We start from the raw sequence: 17,721 nt of genomic DNA, 5'->3' as shown, positions 1-17,721 counted from the left end.
CCCACTCATGCTCTCTCTCTCTCACTCACTCCCTCTCTCAAATAAATAATCTTTAAAAAAAAAAGATTGTGGAGAAATATTCATAATGTAATACTGAAGTGAGATGAAAATTTTCATTAATAGATTTTTAATTGTGCTATACATGCCAGGCACACTCTTCTAGGCACAAGGGAGGCCCTGCCCTCAAGTTCACATGCTAGTGGGGGTGGAAACAGATAACTAAGCAATAAATTAACATAACAGAGTGTGATGAGGACTATAAAGAAAACAAAACACAGTAACATGAGAGTACTGGTGCGAGGGTATCCAGATTCACCAAGGAAGGCTGCACCGGGACACTGAGACCTAAATGATATAGAGTCAACCACAAGATGATCAGTGACCAGAGCAGCCCAGGCAGAGGAAACAGCAGGTACAAAGACCCAAGATGGAAATGAACTTGGTAAATATGAAAACCATGAAGAATCCCAGTACCTCTGAAGCACAGTACACAAGGAGAGAGGGTAGGATGCTGGATTTTCTCTAAGTTGCAACAAAAAGCTATTGAAGGAGTTTAGGCAGGAAAGCCAACAGGATCTTCTTTAGGCTTTGAAAAAGATCCCTTCAGCTACTCTACGCTCTGTGAGTATATTCGAGGTGGGCGACAGTGGGAGGCTGGAAGATACCAGGCCACTGCAACTAGGCAAGACCAGTTCTACACTACAGCTAGAACAGCAGGAGTAGACACAGGTGGATAAATCAGGGATGGGTTCTGGAGATAGAACCTTCAGGACTTGAAGATGGAATGAAATATGGGCAAAAGAGAAATCAAGGATGATTCCTAGGTCATACAGCAGCCTACGATATCCTAATGCAAATGATGCTATGTGTTGTAGTACATGTTAGAGTGTCACACACACACAGGGGGCTGCCAAGTCTGGCGCAGAGTTTTGCTATTTTTCTACTCATGTGCCTTGCTAAGAGCAACTTGAACTATTCTGCACTTCCCCCTGTCCTTATATGGGTGCCTTCAGCAACAGGATGAGCAGGATAAAAGTTCAGTCTGCACCAAGACAAGACAATGATTTTACTTTTCGCTTCCAGAGATAGTAGCCATAAACAAAACAAGATCCAAGGGACAATAAACCCATCTACTCTAACCCAGCTCTGCTTGGGTAAGTTACTTAACCCTTCCAAGCCCTGGTTTCCTCACTGGTAAACTGCCATAATAATGACTCTTACTTCACAGTTTCCCCAGAGGATTAAGTGAGATGATGCACATAAAGAAGTATTCAGCACACATGGCCTGGCATATGGGGCACACAGAATTAATATTAGTTGTCTTCATCATCGCCATCATCATCATTATCTGGATACAGATCTGTTTGGTATAAATGACAGGATTCCAAAACCTGTAACAAAAGGCACTGTTGCTCTTAATAAAAATTGAACACCTTAGAAAATTGGGAGACAGATATCCTCATAAAAACACACTAGGCAGTGGGATTAATTCTTTGTAATTGTTAGGTTGAGGGGAGGGACAGGATCAGAAGAAAAACGCACTTTTCCAAGCCCTTCTTGTTCCTGTTTTTTTAAAATAAGACACAACACTGCCTTAAGTGCCTTTCTCCTCATACAGAAAGATCAAACACCAAAATGTCTTCTATACATCCATTCTTTAAAGTTGTAATTTCAGTCAGTTATTCTTCCTCTGTGAATTTAGCTCTCCAGCATCTACAGGTTCAGACAGTGAATTGTTCCCTGCCCTGTAATTTAGAATAACAAAAAACAACCAACTGTGAAATATTTAGGTCTAGTTAAATGTTCACAATGAAAACCAAAACTCCACTTTGAAGCACTACGAAACAAAGAAGTTACCAACAGAATATGATTTCACACAATCTCACAGTTTCTATGTATTCTCTTCTGTTCAATGATGCACCAAATTATACACTAGGAGGTTTGTGATAAAAGTTACCCAATCAGACTCTTAATCAATATACAAACCGAAACCAAGAGACTAATTTAAGCAAGTTATCCTATTCTAGCTCAACCACAGTCAAATTTCATTGTTGAAGGTTACAAACTATTTTATAAAGATATTATAAGAAATCAGTATTAATTTCAAAAGAAAAAAGGTAACAGAAGAATCTCTGCTTCGCATAAACCTAATACCGTCACAAGTACATTTCAGCTTGAAAGCTTCAAAAGCAGCCAAGAAGGACTCCATTACAGCTGAGTGCTGGAGGGGTGCCTGGGTGGCTCAGTCGGTTAAAGCTGAGTGCTGGAGCACACAATGAAGTTCCATATTATAGATTAATCAAGTCAGAGCAAAGCATTACATAGTAGACCATGAGCATCCATGACAAGTCATACAAGAACAAACTTGGTTATAACTAGCATTGTTATTATAGTTTCATTATAGAAGAAGAAAGGGAAGAAGCTGATAGTAAATCATGTTTTGGTTCAAGTAATCTGTAACCCCCATTTCTCTCTCTATACCATTGGTTAGGGAAGCTGTCCAGATTCCAAGAGAGGACAAATTCATGAGTGAATTTTATGAGCAAAACTTGAAGATTAAACAATTTAGCCACCCTGTCAAAGTCATTTCATTCATCTAAGATTGTTGAGGATTAACCCTGAAATAACTTAAAGTAAGAAAAAACATCTATAAAGTAACCCATAAGAATTCTTCCTCCTAATCTTTAAGTCAGAGAGAGATGGTTTTATTCCTTCCTGGTGAATAACATGTATATAGGCACCTAATACACTTCCTTGATTCCAAGTATTTCTCAATGTACATTCCAGTAAGTCAGTCTACATAACAGAAAATCTTACTAATTGCAGTAACACTGCAATAATTTCAGTAAAAATGTTACCTTACTATTTCTGAGGAACTACTTTGGCTTCCCTAATATGTTGCCATATCTCGGGTGTAAGTAAGCAAGGGTACTGTGTGGTCTTTCCTGGGTAAAATGATTACGCAGACCTTAAGAATTATCTAACAGCATTTTCTAGGTTAGAATCCTGACAGAAGGGGCGCCTGGGTGGCTCAGTCGTTAAGCGTCTGCCTTCGGCTCAGGTCATGGTCCCAGGGTCCTGGGATCGAGCCCCGCATCGGGCTCCCTGCTCGGCGGGAAGCCTGCTTCTCCCTCTCCCACTCCCCCTGCTTGTGTTCCCTCTCTGGCTGTCTTTCTCTCTGTCAAATAAATAAAATCTTAAAAAAAAAAAAAAAGAATCCTGACAGAAAATGGGGAACTAGTGAGACATTTGACCTTAATATAATTGTACCCTTTCTGAAATGAAGATTTTAATAAAGTTTCATAAGTCTATCATTCTTCATGTCAAAGCACTTTCTTTCATATATATTTACCTATATTATAGACAGAAAACTTGGGCTTAGGGGAGCTAACAGGATTGCCTGAGGCCACATTTCTAATTGGTTGTGAAGCCTGGACACAAATCTGTCTTCAAAAATGCTTTTTTCACTCCATCACCACGTAACCTTTCTACACTGTTCACACAAACCTCTATAGAGTTAAAAGGAGAATAAAAAAGATTTCCATCAAGTTTCTTTAAGAGAACGAGTCCCATAGTTCACCTGAAATCATTCCACTCAGAGCATACAATCCTTAAAGGAACTTACCTACTACTTATATTGAGGCATACTTGTAAACTTCTCTGCTACGCCACAAACAACAGCTTTTTTCTCACTTAGAAACGCTTTGCTTTGAAAAGATTTAAAAACAATTCTCAGAAATGAGATCAGTTCTACTGAAAGTTTAATGAGGGTGAAATAACTCATCTTACCATTTTAAGACAACATCAAAACTCAAAGTTTATAGATGTTCAGTAAAAACATTTGTGGTTCAGGTTACTTACACCTGTTTTTCTTTTTTTCTTTTTTCCATCAGAAAAGTTCCTTGGCTGGTTATTGCTCTTCCTTTTATCCAAAAAACTCAAGGGGTCTTAAGGTCTCAATATACAATGATCACTTGTAAAATCTGGGGGGAAGGCAACCTCTAAGATGGCTCCCAATTATCCCTGTTACCTGGCGTACACACCTGTGGGCACCTCTACTCCTTGGCTGTGGGCTGCATTTAGTGGCTAGCTTCTAAAAGTAGACTACAGCAAGAGGTAAAAGGGATTTCTCTTCCAAATTCAGGTGATTAAGAGGTGTGACTTCCGTCTGGGATCCCTTATTACTCACTCACTGTCTCTCTGATCCCTGTCACGAGAGGCTGGTGTGGCAAGGTTAACTGACGTCTCCAGCCAACAGCCAGTGAGGCCCTGGAGGCTGCCCAGCGCCACAGGAGTGAGTTTAGAAGTATTCTCCCCCAGTCAAACCTTGATGACTACCACCTTGGCCAACACCTTGATCACCACCTAGTGAGAGATCCTGAGCCACAGGCACCCACACGAGCCGCACCGAGATGCCTGACTGACAGAAATTGGAAAATAAATGCTTGGTGTTTTAAGCTGCGAAATTTTGGAGTCATTTGTTATGCAGCAATAGATAACTAATACAAGTTTTTAAAATATATATATACACATTTCTGAGTCCCTTCCATAATTTACCTGTCTCTAGCTGAAACGTAACTAAAGTGACACCATACACTACAAGTGCAACAATCAGCTTTATGACAATATCACCTAGCGGTACAATTAATCACTCCGTATTACTACAGGGAGATGCCTCCCCCACTCATTTATGAACTTCTACAGGAAGTTACGAGCTTTCCTACAGGGTAGGGATCTTTGTTGTATCAGTGCCTGAAACAAAGCAGATGCTCAGTAAATATTTATAAAATGAACTGCCTCCTGCACACGGCCCACCCACCTCCAGGCTGTGCTTTCCCCTTTCACCTAACTCAAAACTTAACGCTTCCCCAAGCCCAGAACAAGAACCACCATCAGCCCCTCCACAAAGGCTCTCTCGGTTCTCTGTTTACGGATTTGTTTCATTGTTCCTAGCTAGACTCTCACACACTGCACGTTTCACACTCCTGTCTTCCCTCCACTAATCTAAACAGAACGAGACTCAATAACTGATGTCAAATCCACACGTTCACTCCAGCAAGCAAAGGTGGATAAAGGAAAACAGCAATGGAAAAGAGGCCAAAGATGTGAGTCCTCTGGAGAAAAGTATTACTCTCTTCATCTCCTAAATCTCTAACACATCTACCAACTGAATGAGAGTTCAGCAGAAACGTAAGCAGTATCTTGATTACAAGATCTCCTTCACACAGTACAATATTTTAAGTATTCTTTTCAAGTTCACTTGAAATTCAAACTTGAGAAGGCACAATTGCTACCTAATCAGCATTCTAAAACTTCAATCAAGTGTCAGAAAATAATAGCTTTTCATTATACAGGGAAGCAGTAACATTATGCCATCTAGGTTTCTAAATATTGCACAGGATTTGTCACAAACAGCTAACGACTAAAGTCTTAGCTAAAATCTCACAAAGTTAGACTTATCAAATTGTCAGGCTAAGAAAATAAAATTACTAAAACTCAATCTTTAAATATTATTCCTAGCTTACAAATGCAGTCATAAAAATTAAAAATTGTTATCCGCATATTTTAAATAGATGTTATTACTCTCAAAAAGCAAATACATGATTATTTAAAAATTTAATACCACCATCTATATTACTGTTCCAAAGGAGACTACAGATTTTAATTCCATTATAAATACTTCTGCTGCCCCACACAAAACCATTCAGGTGTGCACATCAATGTAGAAACACACTAATTCAACTTCCTAGAAAATCTACCTTTTACAAATTTAAAATCTAAATGAATTCATCTGAGTGGCAGAATTTAATAGTGTACTTTCCCACAGAAACAAACTCCTCATAACTTAAATTTGAATAAATATCCGAATGGCTGAAACGCAAAATGCGGCGCTGCCTCCACCACCTGCCCTCTGGCTGAGTCTGCGGCTCCGGGGACCGACACGCGGGAGTACAGCGCGCTCAGCGCAAGCCGCACAGGCCTCAGCCACACAGGCTGGGGTCCCGTCGTGACCGGGTCTCCTGGGAAACGGGGTGACACCGTCTTCTTTGGAGGGTGGTTGTGGGAACGTAATGAGGTCACAGGGGAAAACTAAGCACCGCACACCTGACAGAGAGGGAAATGATGTAACAAACATGTGCCAGATGCTGCTCTCAACGCTTTACGTGTATTATGAAGCCGATCCTCACAACAATCCTACGTTATCTCCTTTTTACAGATGAGGAAATCGAGGCACAGAAAGGCTAGCCGCCCCCTCCCCAGACTCGAGAGCCCATCCTCGTAACCAACACACGCTGCTGCCGCCGCAGATGAGAAGCTCGGGAACCAGTCCTCCTCCCAGGGATCCTTAGCGGCCACCACTCACTGACCGGTACCTCCAGCTGGGCCAGGACCACACGAGATCGCGTCAATCTCGTGACGGTAAAACAATTTGCTTGCGGTAAAGAGATGACGGTAAAACACTGCATGTGCATCCCTTTGGGTTGAGGATACAATCCCATGAAGCTCCAGGCCACAACCTGCCATTAGAAAGCCACCTCTTAGTAGCTTTGGGAGCTATATCTTCAACTTCTGACACACACCCTGGAAGCCACCGTTGCCGCAGTATGAGAAACAGGATGCTATAATGGTTAAAAGCACAGGACCCAGAGTCAGACCACCTGGTTTCAAACCCCAGTTCCACCACCCACAAACGAAGTGGCCCTGAACAGAAATCTCTGGACTTCATTTTCCTCATTTGCAAAAGGAGAGTAAAAACAGTCTTTAGTCTCAAAGGATTATCATATGACTAAGTAACACACTGAGTTTTAAAATTTATTTAATAACCTTATTAAGTAGGTTTATGCATGTGCAGGGTTTAACACAGGGTTTTGGGTACATGGCAAGTTCTCAATAAATGTTAGCTGCTATTATTTTAGTAACTTGGAAAGATTTCATGATATTTTGTTAACTAAAAAACTTGCAGAACAGTATCTAACACGACCTTATTTGGTCTTCAAAAAAAGCCCAAACCATAGGAGTATATCCATATAAGTATAAATTCTGCTCTATAAACACAGAAGTTTGTATAAGAACAGAAAAAACTAGAAAAAAAAAAACCAACCTGTGAGGAAAAAGGGACTTTATCTCTTTATGTATTTACCCACGCACACAGATAATTACAGGTAATCCTTACTTTTTGTGTCTCCCAAATTTTCTGTTAAGTGAATGTACTTTTCTTACAATGAGAAAAAAAAAAAAATCCACGTTTTTAAAAGGCAATTACAGTGATAAGCAGCAGCAATGGGCATGAACAGCATCACTCTCAAACACCAAAATTAATGGCAGAATGGCATAAGTAACAAAAAATACAAAATATTTATTTCCAGATTAATCAATCAATCCGCAGTATTTTAACGCACAAAAGCAAGCAGCTCTGTTGGGCAAATTTCTAACTGGCTCTCTGGTTAGAAATTATACGAATGTCCCAAAGCTACTCAGATAACCAATTATGTAAGGGCACAGAACTTTAGCAGAGGTCAGTAGTTTGTAGTTTTAGATGGCAATCTAGCAGTCTACAAAAATTTGCAATCCATAAATCTTTCCGCTAATCAATTATACTTCTAGGCATCTCTTACTACATATTCTGTCACACGAATGAGCAAGCAAATTGTAATGGCAAGGAACTGGAGACAATCTAAATGTCCATCAACAAACAGTTAAAAGCCAATACAGATGGTAGAGCCAAAACATGGGCTACTTTGGGATTATTAAGGCAGATCTGCATGTATAGCAAAGGAAAAAAACAAGTTATGGATAATAAGAATAGTATGATCACCATTTTTCTTTAAAATCAAACTATCTAAAAACTACCTGAATTTAGGAGAAAGGTCTAGAAAAGTTACAAACTGTTACCAACATGACAATCCTGTGGAATGAGATCCACAGATGTCTATTATCTGTTTTTTACATTTCTCATAGGGAGGGGTGGACCTTACCTACATTCACTTCTTCAATAGTACATTTTGATATAGCTGGAGTGTTTTAGGAGCATGGATTATTTTGTAAAATTCTTAGAGGCAGTGGATTCATGCAGAATTAATGAGATAATGTGTGTGGAAACACTCCCACCTCAATCCCAGATAGTAGCACCCCTACCCTTTAGTGGAAATACCAACTTAGACAAATGATAAATTCTTTCCACCAATGAATTACACTTCTAGCACCATTCCCACATATTCACGCATACAAGTAAGCAAAGGTGATGCAGTCTTTACACTGATGCCCTGCTTTGTCGGAGCATATCTGTGGGGATCTAGCCCATCAAGGAAGACTCACCACCCCTCCCCCCCCCCCCCCCCCCCCGGCCCCAAACCCCACTGCTGTGAAGAGGAAAGACAGACAGAGTACTGGCAGACCTGGCAAAGGGGGACTGTCCCTCTGGCTTAATTATAATGTAAACTTGGTAGGAGAAAAGAGGGGAGAGACTGACTTTGATTTTTAACTATTAAGATTCTTTTCAAAAAAGAATGTTCTTACTCTATCGACCTTCTATAACTCAAGCAACTAGTAAGGTGTATTTCTCTCCTTCAGGAGAGCAGCTGATGAAGTTACACAGGTATGTATTTAGAGTTATGCCACACCATCTGATATTTCATTGTACACTGACTTTCTATTGCTAATGTTTTCATCTGTTTTGGTCGTGGCTCCCCAAAAGAATTGTTAGTTGTTGTTTTGCTTTGTTTTTGAGGGTACTGTCACTTCAGGGAAGGTCCACAGGACGATAGTGAAAGAGCACAAGACCAGGTGTCAGGGGCTAAGGTTCTCAGGGCCACTTCTATGATTTACCGAGCAACCCTGAGCTCCTCACCATTTCTCTGGTTTTGAGTTTCCACATCTATAAAATAAGGAGGTTGAACTAGATGATCTTTAAAGAATTTTTAGTCTACTATCTGTTTTTTACATTTCTCATGGGACTTAATATGGAATTGAGTAGAGCTATTCATATCAAAATGTCTTCTTTACATTTCTATAACAATGTGCACACATGGTCTTCACAACCATTGGTTTAGCAAATGAAATTCTACCAAATTCTAACAATAATGATTTATTAAGCATAAACCATTTATGAGGAAAAATTTAAAGCATTTTACGTGTATTAACTCGTTTAATCTCACAAAGGCCCAAAGAGTTACCCGCCCCCATTACAGATGACAAAACTGAGACCCAGAGAGCTTTCTTGCCCGAGGTCACACAGCTAGAATGTGACAAAGCCAAGATTCAAACCCAAGGAGTCCAACACATGTAACTGATTACCCCCTACAGTCTTTACCGTAGGAGAGGAGGGAACACACAGTATGGGAGCTGCTTTTCAAACTGAACACACACACAGGTACTCACTTTTCTACCAAGTCACCTTGAGATGAAATTACAATCAGAAAGTAATTATTTCAGCTGAGTGACTGGGATGTGAACTATGTAAGAGCAGACAAACGTTAAATGTTATAGCAATTCAAAAAAATTATTTTTGAAAAATCTAGCGAATAGAGATGTCAAATTGCCAGGCTTTCCCCGAACTGCCATTCCCTTCTGTTTGTGCTTCCACGTGGATCTCGCTGTAATGAAACTTCTCTCCCACCACCTAAACGGAGCCCCTGGTCAGCAGGCCTGGCATCGTATTCTTTGTACTCTGCTTTGCCATGACGTATCATAAATGACCCATGGTGGCATCCAGTCAAATGTTCGCTAAATAAATGTCAACTAAGTTCAATGACATATTAGTGTGAGGTATACTACTTTGACAGACAAGTATCCACACTTAAGCCATGCTGCATCTTAGAAGGGCTTTCAATTCAATCTTGACTGGTGCCAGCTCAGAGAAGCAGCAAGGGGTCCTAAGTATATGAATCAAGAGCATGACAATTTAGAGATAGTACACCAATTTCAAATTCTTCCAGTGTACATGTAGGAAAGCACCATATTCTTATAAGAGGATTAAGAACAAAAAAGAAACACTGTTTTAACATCTATCCTACTTTTTAAGGTTGAAAGTCAGCTAAGAAGTCCAAGTAAAAAAAGTTACCATTCGTTGGTATTTTATTCCTGAATGTATTAAAGACCATGGAAATAACAACAACAAGAACAACAAAAACCCCACCATAACTCATGAATTTGTAATAGTGTAATCATGTACCTGTAGCAGCTTTTTCAATGATTCAGCCCAAATTCAATCATCGGTTATAGTTCTCAAATTGTGGTCCCAGGACCAGTGGCATCAATAGTACCTAGGAAATTGTTAAAAATGCAAATTCTCCAGGCACCTGGGTGGTTCAGTCAGTTAAGCTTCCGACTTCAGCTCAGGTCATGATCTCAAATAAAATCTGTCTCTCTCAAATAAAATCTTTAAAAAAATGCAAATTCTCAAGTCCCACTCCAGGTCTAAAGATTCAGAAACTCTGGGAGTGGGACCCACAAATCAGTGTTTTAACAGAACCTCCATGAGATTCTGATGCATCAAATTTGAGATCATGGCTATACTCTATAGAATGTGCTTCAGTAGAAGTTAATATTCTATTTATGCAGTTTAGAATATGGAATACCAAAAGGAATTCTTACTTAAGGGTGCTAAAGAATGGATTTCAGGAATAATGTAAGTGTTCCAGAGTACTAAATGAGGGTTGAAAATAACAGTCCTAGAGAATGTCTGGCTAAGGCTTACTAAACCTTGGAGGGTGGGAGAACCTTTGAAAAACAAATTTGGCAGGTGAGATTCATATATCCTATTCACCCACTCTACAACCTAGCAGGTCCATGTCTAGGTATAAATCTAAGAGGAACTCTTGCATCTATGCGCCAAGAGGCATGAACATAAACTGTGGCACTCTTGACAGGAGCCAAGGAGCACAAGAGCATAACTCTGGAAGCAACCCAAACACCCATCAACAGGAGAATGAATAAACTGTGGCATACATGCAAAACGGAATACCGTGCAGCAATCAGAAAACTGCAGTGGCACACAATCTAGAGGAATGTCAGCAAATACTAAGTGGATGAATTTCAGGATTATAATAAGTGAAAAGCGCCTCAGAAGACAGGGCATGTAACATAGGTGTTAACTGTGTATGTGTTTGGAAAACTCATAGACGCAATAAAACTATGTTTTAAAAGATACCAAGGGAATAATGGATATAGATTCGGTAAACAAGGGGTACCTGGGTGGCTCAGTCAGTTGAGTGACTGACTCTTGATTTCAGCTCAGGTTTTGATTTCAGCGTCAGGCTATCGAGCCTCGCATCGGGCTCTGCACTCAGCATGGAGTCTGCTTGTCCCTCTCCTTCTGCTCCTCTCCCAACTCTCTCTCTCTCTCAAATACAGAAATAAAATCTTAAAAAAAAAAGTCAGTAAACAGTTGCCTCAGGTGAGACAAATAGAGCAAAGGATTGGTCACGTCCATATGGTCACATAGAGATTATTGTTAAGGTCCTAGCTTATGTTAGGTAGTATTCAGTATTAAAACTAAGTAAATACATCAGTTATGAGAATGTGTTCTAAGGCAAGCAATATAACTAACTCTTTGTACCTGAAGTCCTTTATTTTTTTTTTTAAATATAGGGGTGCCTGGGTGGCTCAGTCAGGTAAGCGTCCGACTCTTGATCTCATTTCAGGTCTTGATCTCAGGGTCATGAGTTCAAGCCCCACGTTGGGCTCCATGTGGAGCCTACATTAAAAAAATAAAAAATAAAGGGCGCCTGGGTGGCTCAGTCAAGTAAGCAGCTGCCTTTGGCTCAGGTCATGATCTCAGGGTTCTGGGTTTGAGCCCCACATTGGGCTCCCTGCTTGGCGGGGAGTCTGCTTCTCCCTCTCCCACTGCTCCTAACCCCCTGTCGTGTGTGCATGCTGTCTCAAAATCTTTTAAAAAACAATAAATAAATTAAAAAAATATATATATATATACACTGTTCCTCAAATATGTCAAATACTTCTAAATTCTACCCAGTCTTGGCTATGAGACACTAAGAGCCCTGCGTCCTCAGCCTGACAACTGCCAAGGCAGGAGTTAAACTGTTTTGGGTCACAGAATCCAAACCCAGTGACTCTCCTCCTCTAAAAGTACAAAAACAGGTAGTTTTGGCTATAGTTTCAGAGGCTCTATGAAACCATTCAGATCTACACAGGATCCATGGATAAGGAGTGAAGAATTGGAACTCCTGTACTAGTTAATTACAAGAAACTGGTGGGAGAGAACAACTCTCAGGTGATGTGGGTCATCAGCTATGTCATCCTTACAATGGTCCCAGAAAGGAGGAGATAGAACACTATTTTATTGATGTAAGAATCTGAGACTCAGAGAGACTAAGTAACTTGCCCAGTTACAAACCTGGGGGGCAGGAATAAAAGCACACCTATTTAATAATATGGAAGGTAAGAATAAAAACTAGCTATTTATGATTCCAAAGTCTCACAGATCCTGGCCTTCTCTTGACTCTCAACAAGTATCCCAAGTAAATGATATAAATTCTGTGGGCCCAACTCTTCATTATAAAATAACACAGCTGATGATGGGTTGTATTTATTGATGATTTCTAGGATGTCTTCTGGAGTTTGTATTCTAGATCTTATGTGCAAGGATACTTCTAAAACTTGGATACAGAATAAAAGAATAATGTTAAAGGTGCCAACTTTTAGATAGGAAAGTATAGACAAGCAAATAATCTACTGGCAAAGGACTGACAAACTCAAGACTGGGATCTTTATAACCCAGACTAACTTTCAGATAAAAAGCATATGCAATGGCTGGTACCCATCTTGGATTATAAGTAGCTACTGGCCACTCGTTAAACTCTATACATGATTTTAAATTCATATATAGTGCTATGATTTCTTTAGAGCAATACTCTTCTAGCAATCTCCCCCCAACTTGATGTTTCCAAAACATTAAGGTTCCATTTTCAGCAGCCCTGGCACAAAAATATTATACCTAACTAGGCAATTAATGGTCAGGGCCTGGTTGATGGACTTAGCCATGACAATGAGAATTGTGAAGGACAGATAAATACTTCAGAAGTTGGATTGACAAACACGATGACTAGTATACAAAAGGGAGGCATTTATTCTCTCACGTAAAAATCAGTCTTTGGTACTAGACAGAGAACAGTCACTTAGATAAAGAGAACAGGCGAGTAAGGTGAATAAAATCGGGTTTGGTTAAGTATGTGGTGATAATGAGCTCAGTGTAGAACTTGCTGCGTTTAGAGAAGCCCTCATAAGACATTCAAATAGGGATAAACTCTAGGGCTTGGAGATCAAAAGACATCAGGGCAGAATTAGGAGTGATCAGCATATGTGGTAGTTGAATCCATACAGAAAAAAGAGGCAGCAGAAAGAACCCCAAAGAACATCAACATGCAGCAGGTGAGTGAGGGGGACCTAGATACAGGAGATAAAAACCAGGGGGGGAAGCCAAGGGAAAAGAAACTATTGGGGGGGGGTGATGAACAGCAGCAAATGCCATGAAAGAGCGAGATGGGAACAGAAAAATATGGTGGATTTGGCCATTAGTGACTTTATGACAAAGCTGAACAGTAAAAATGAAAATCAGATTTTAGAAAGTGATCAGCAAATAAGAAAAGGAGACAGTAAATCATATGCTCACGAAGCTTAGTTTCACAGAATGTGAAAATGGACCTGTTTAAATGTAGAAAGGCTTTATTAGTTTATTAGATGCTCACGTATCTACTAGCACCTCAAAAAAAAAAAAATCCTGTCCTTGTTATTTCCTATTCAATTATAGCATTTTTATATCAAATAGAAATAATATTAAATACCCGATAAATTTAAGTTATTTTTCCAGGCACCATTCAGGAAATTAACATATTTTCTTATTTAATCACAACCCTATGAAGTAGGTATTATTATTCCTAACTTACAAATGAGACTAAGGCACAGAGAAGATAATGTCCAATAGTAACGTGCCCAAGATTGCGTAGCTAATAGTAGGATAGTCAAAACCAAAATTTGACTCAGCAGAGTTAGAGGGAGGGAGGGCAATGTGGGAAGCAAGAGTTAACCTGAGAACTGTGAATATTACTGGCTAACTGTAGTTTAATTTCTACTTAAGAACTTATTTTTAACTTGGGAAAGATAGTTTGTGGCTTTTCTCATCTCAGAATCCTACACTGCTGGAACCTGACTTTTTTTTTAATGGCCCTTAGGACACTTAGATTCTGTACTGCATAATAATTTTGTTATTTCTCTTACCGCATGGCAAGTTGCTTGAAAATGGAGCTGTATCTTACTTATCTTTGTATCCCTATTCCCCCAATCCTAAAAGTAAAACATGCTCAATAAAGGTTGGTTGTATGAGTAATCATTTCTGTTTTCCTCAAGTTTCTGGGGGCTTCAATAAAATATTTTTCAAGTATTTAATTGCTGAGTAGGGCTGATGTCTCTCAGAAGCTACTTAGACCATCTATGCTCAGAACATTTTCAGATTATTCAAATTACTGATTTTGGTGGAAATACCCTTCTAAAAATCAAATATAATTCCCCTGGATAATACCATTTAAAGGTTCCCTAGCACTTAGGGTCAAATGTCACAGCCCTGTTCTCTAACCTTATCACTCACACACCCCACCTGGCTCCAACAACCAATCCACCAGGACTTCCTCAATTGTATACTGGGCAGAACCAGACACCCTGCACTTACCAGGTGAACTCCTTCTCCTCTGTCAAGACACAGCTGAAATTCTCCTTTCTAAAGCCTTCTCATATTTGCAATTTTCATTTTCTATTTTTGCTCTCTCCCTTTCTACACTGTTAATTTCCTAAAAACAAACTCCTCAAGGCAACACTCATCTTTTTTCTCTTCAGGCCCGGCAAGGAGCAGCTCTGTTAGTGTTTATTAAAGCATAATTCAGTACATCTGCTGGTACTATGCATACTATTGACCCACTACCAAAAGTAAAGATTTCAGGTTGTTCTCCATTAGCAATAAAGAATGGTGCACTTCTCTATTCTATCTCATCTCATTAACTTGCGAATTCAAGATTAACATGTACCTTCATTACCAGCTAATCATAATCACCATCACCAAAGACACAAAAAAGCCCATCGGAGGATTAAAACCCTTTGTGTCCTGAGCAAATGGTCAAACCAGTAAGACATATTCGCAACTATTGTAAAAAATGCCCCCCAAAAATCACTTAAAAAGCTTTGGAATGCCTCCAATTTAAGGATGGGAAATGAATTAAAATCACACAATTCTGGGGCAGTATCTCTCACCTTTTAATCTGTAGGTGCGTACTACACAGAAGACACTCAAATGTCTACCTTAATAAAAGCCGTGTCATATCCAGCTTTGTCAAAGAGCAGCTAGGTCAGGTTTTTGGGGAACCCAAGAATATAATCTTTGTGCTGGCCTTCAGGCTTTTGACAAATCATCTGAACAGTGAACAGTGTAGTTTCTCATATAGCGCCTCAGCACGTCTGGAAGGGAATGTGCTTTAACAAGTCTTGTCACAAGGCACAATGTGTTATGAGGAGATCTTCACATTTCATCCTACAATAACAGTCTCTGCAGTTATCTTCGAGCTGCTTCACCCATGTTACTTAATCCTGGGGCTTTTTTATCTTCATTGCACAGATGGGAAAAGGGAAGAAAAAGCCCCCCGCAAGTCACCAAAAGAGCCTTCATTTTAACCATCAGCTGCTAATCCTCTTTTCAAAGAACCATTTTGTTTGAGGAACTTTCACTGACAGCAAGCACAACAGAGGGTCAAATTGGTCATTAGCTTTTACTTGGTTAGTGTGAATGAATAACCTAAGCTTCCTAGGCCTCTGTGTTATGATAGCTCTAGGAGAGGAGTTTTGATGGATTACTTTTGCTGACTGAATCCAAGTCCCTAAATCTACCTCTAACTTCTTCTAAATTTCAAGATAGCTTGACTTAAAGTTTAACTCTAAAGGCATTTTTTTGTCTCTCTCCAGATCGCTCATCCTTTTCAAATTTTATTCAGTCTCTTAAATGTGTCACGTCACACCTACCTTTCAGTTCAGGATCAAGGCTACCAGAATTTTCTTCTACCTAAAGAGGAGACCAATCCCTCCTGAGCAACGCAATGTTCCAAGGCACCCATCATTCACAACCAACTCGAGAGACAGACTCTAATCTGTGTCGTTAGGGAAGCCCAACAATCTTAAACTGCAGGTAGCTTCTTACACTTCTGATCCACTCTTGGAGGAGTGCCTTGTCTAATCCTCTCCCCATGATGCTCCCCACCCCCAAAGGGAAAGCTCAATTCTCTCCGATTCAACAAGAACTACATCATCGGCCTTGCAAGATGACATTTTGGCAATCACAACTATGGACCTTGAAGTGAGGTAACAACCTAAAGATCCCCACATTACAAGTGCTAAGCACAAATTATTTAGCGGATTCCATTTCCTGGGCCCAAGTGACTTGCAAAACAGGACGATCAGCATTGGCTCAAAAGCGGGCAGGGAGCTCACAATTCGGTTTACGTTCTTGACTGTAAAATTCTACACCAAAATATTTTCACACTTCCCTGCCTTTTAGAGGATGTAAGCTCTTCCCCTTGACTTTTAACTAGATCTCTTCCCCTGCAGCGGCCACGGGCCACTCAGTAACTCATTCTAAGGACTGCCTCTTGCGGCTCGCCCCAACAAATCCCGAAGCCCGCAAACCCCGCAGCCTCCGCTAGCGACACACCGCAGCCCCAAACTGGCCATCCCTTTCTCCCCCACGTCCCCGCGTCGCTCGTCATCCCACGCCAGGCGCCACCCTCTCTCCATCCCGGAGAAGGTTTTGGGCTCCGCGGTCCGGAGCCCTCTCGTGGGCGCAGCGCTGCGACCGCCGGCGGGAGCGGACCCGAGCTGGCACCTACCTCCCACCTCCTCCTCCAGGCACCGCCGGGGTCAAGGCTCGCCCGCCTCCTCCAACGGCCCCAACGGCCGCGCCGAGCCTCTAGCCGAGAAGCGGGGCGCCGAGCCAGGTGCCGGCGCTCACCTCTACACCCGCCCTCCGGCTCCCCGCCGGCGCCCGCCCCAGGCCCCGCCGGCGCCCCCGCCCTTCTGCGGGCGGGCGCGTCACAATCCCCGTCGCGGGGGGGTGGGGGCTCTCACCGTCACGGCCCCCGAGAGCGGCGGAGAGGCACCGCTCGCTGTCCTAGACCGGCTCGCGCAGCCCCGAGGGCCCGCACAGGCGCGGCGGCACGCAGCGCCCCGCGCCCGCGGCCCCCCCTCGGCCTCGGGCTCCCGCCTTCCCCGCCCCCGGCCTGGCTCCGCTCCGCCCCTCGCGGCCACCCCCTGCCTCGGCAGGTTCGCAAGGTTCCCACCCCGCCCCCGCGCCGCCGGCGCCGCAGGCCCAGCCTTCTCCCATTGGCTCCGCCAGTTGCTAGGCGATGAACAACCGCGGCCTGCATTGGCCCCCGGAGTCTCCTCCCCCCCCTCCAAAAAAACCTAGAGAAAAAGAAAACCTCATCCCTAGAGCCGGAGCGGGATGCGGGCGCAGCTGCGGCTGCGGCACCTGTTACGCCCTGTGATTCACCCGGCCGGGCCCTACTCCCCGCCCCCTCCTTGCGCCCGCAGAGCTGGGGCCCCCGGGCTCCGTGGGGGAAGCGGGTCGTGGTTGCTTTAAGGCGCGTGTTCCGAGCCCCAGTGAACCCCAACACCCACCCTAGAAGCAAAAGTGAAGCTCCCAGAAGACCCACGTGCGCTGGCAAAAGT

General features: G+C 42.0%; 1 protein-coding gene across 5 annotated transcripts in view; it reads right to left on the bottom strand.

The window, feature by feature from the left end:
- Window positions 1–17,270, bottom strand: part of SSX2IP (SSX family member 2 interacting protein) — a 41,573-nt gene extending 24,303 nt beyond the window's left edge. For 3 of the 5 annotated variants that reach the window (XM_036108865.2, XM_036108868.2, XM_036108869.2), the window contains exon 1: window positions 17,119–17,270. The gene's annotated coding sequence lies outside the window, so the exon portion shown is untranslated. Of the gene's footprint in view, window positions 1–1,221; window positions 1,243–16,880; window positions 17,031–17,118 lie in introns of those variants that run through there. The other 2 variants (XM_036108866.2, XM_036108867.2) reach the window with 2 other exon arrangements.
- Between the last annotated feature and the right edge of the window lie 451 nt (window positions 17,271–17,721).

The sequence above is a fragment of the Halichoerus grypus genome, chromosome 5 (genome assembly GCF_964656455.1).
Source record: "Halichoerus grypus chromosome 5, mHalGry1.hap1.1, whole genome shotgun sequence".
Classification (NCBI taxonomy): domain Eukaryota; kingdom Metazoa; phylum Chordata; class Mammalia; order Carnivora; family Phocidae; genus Halichoerus; species Halichoerus grypus.
This window is presented reverse-complemented; position numbering and strand designations above follow the sequence as displayed.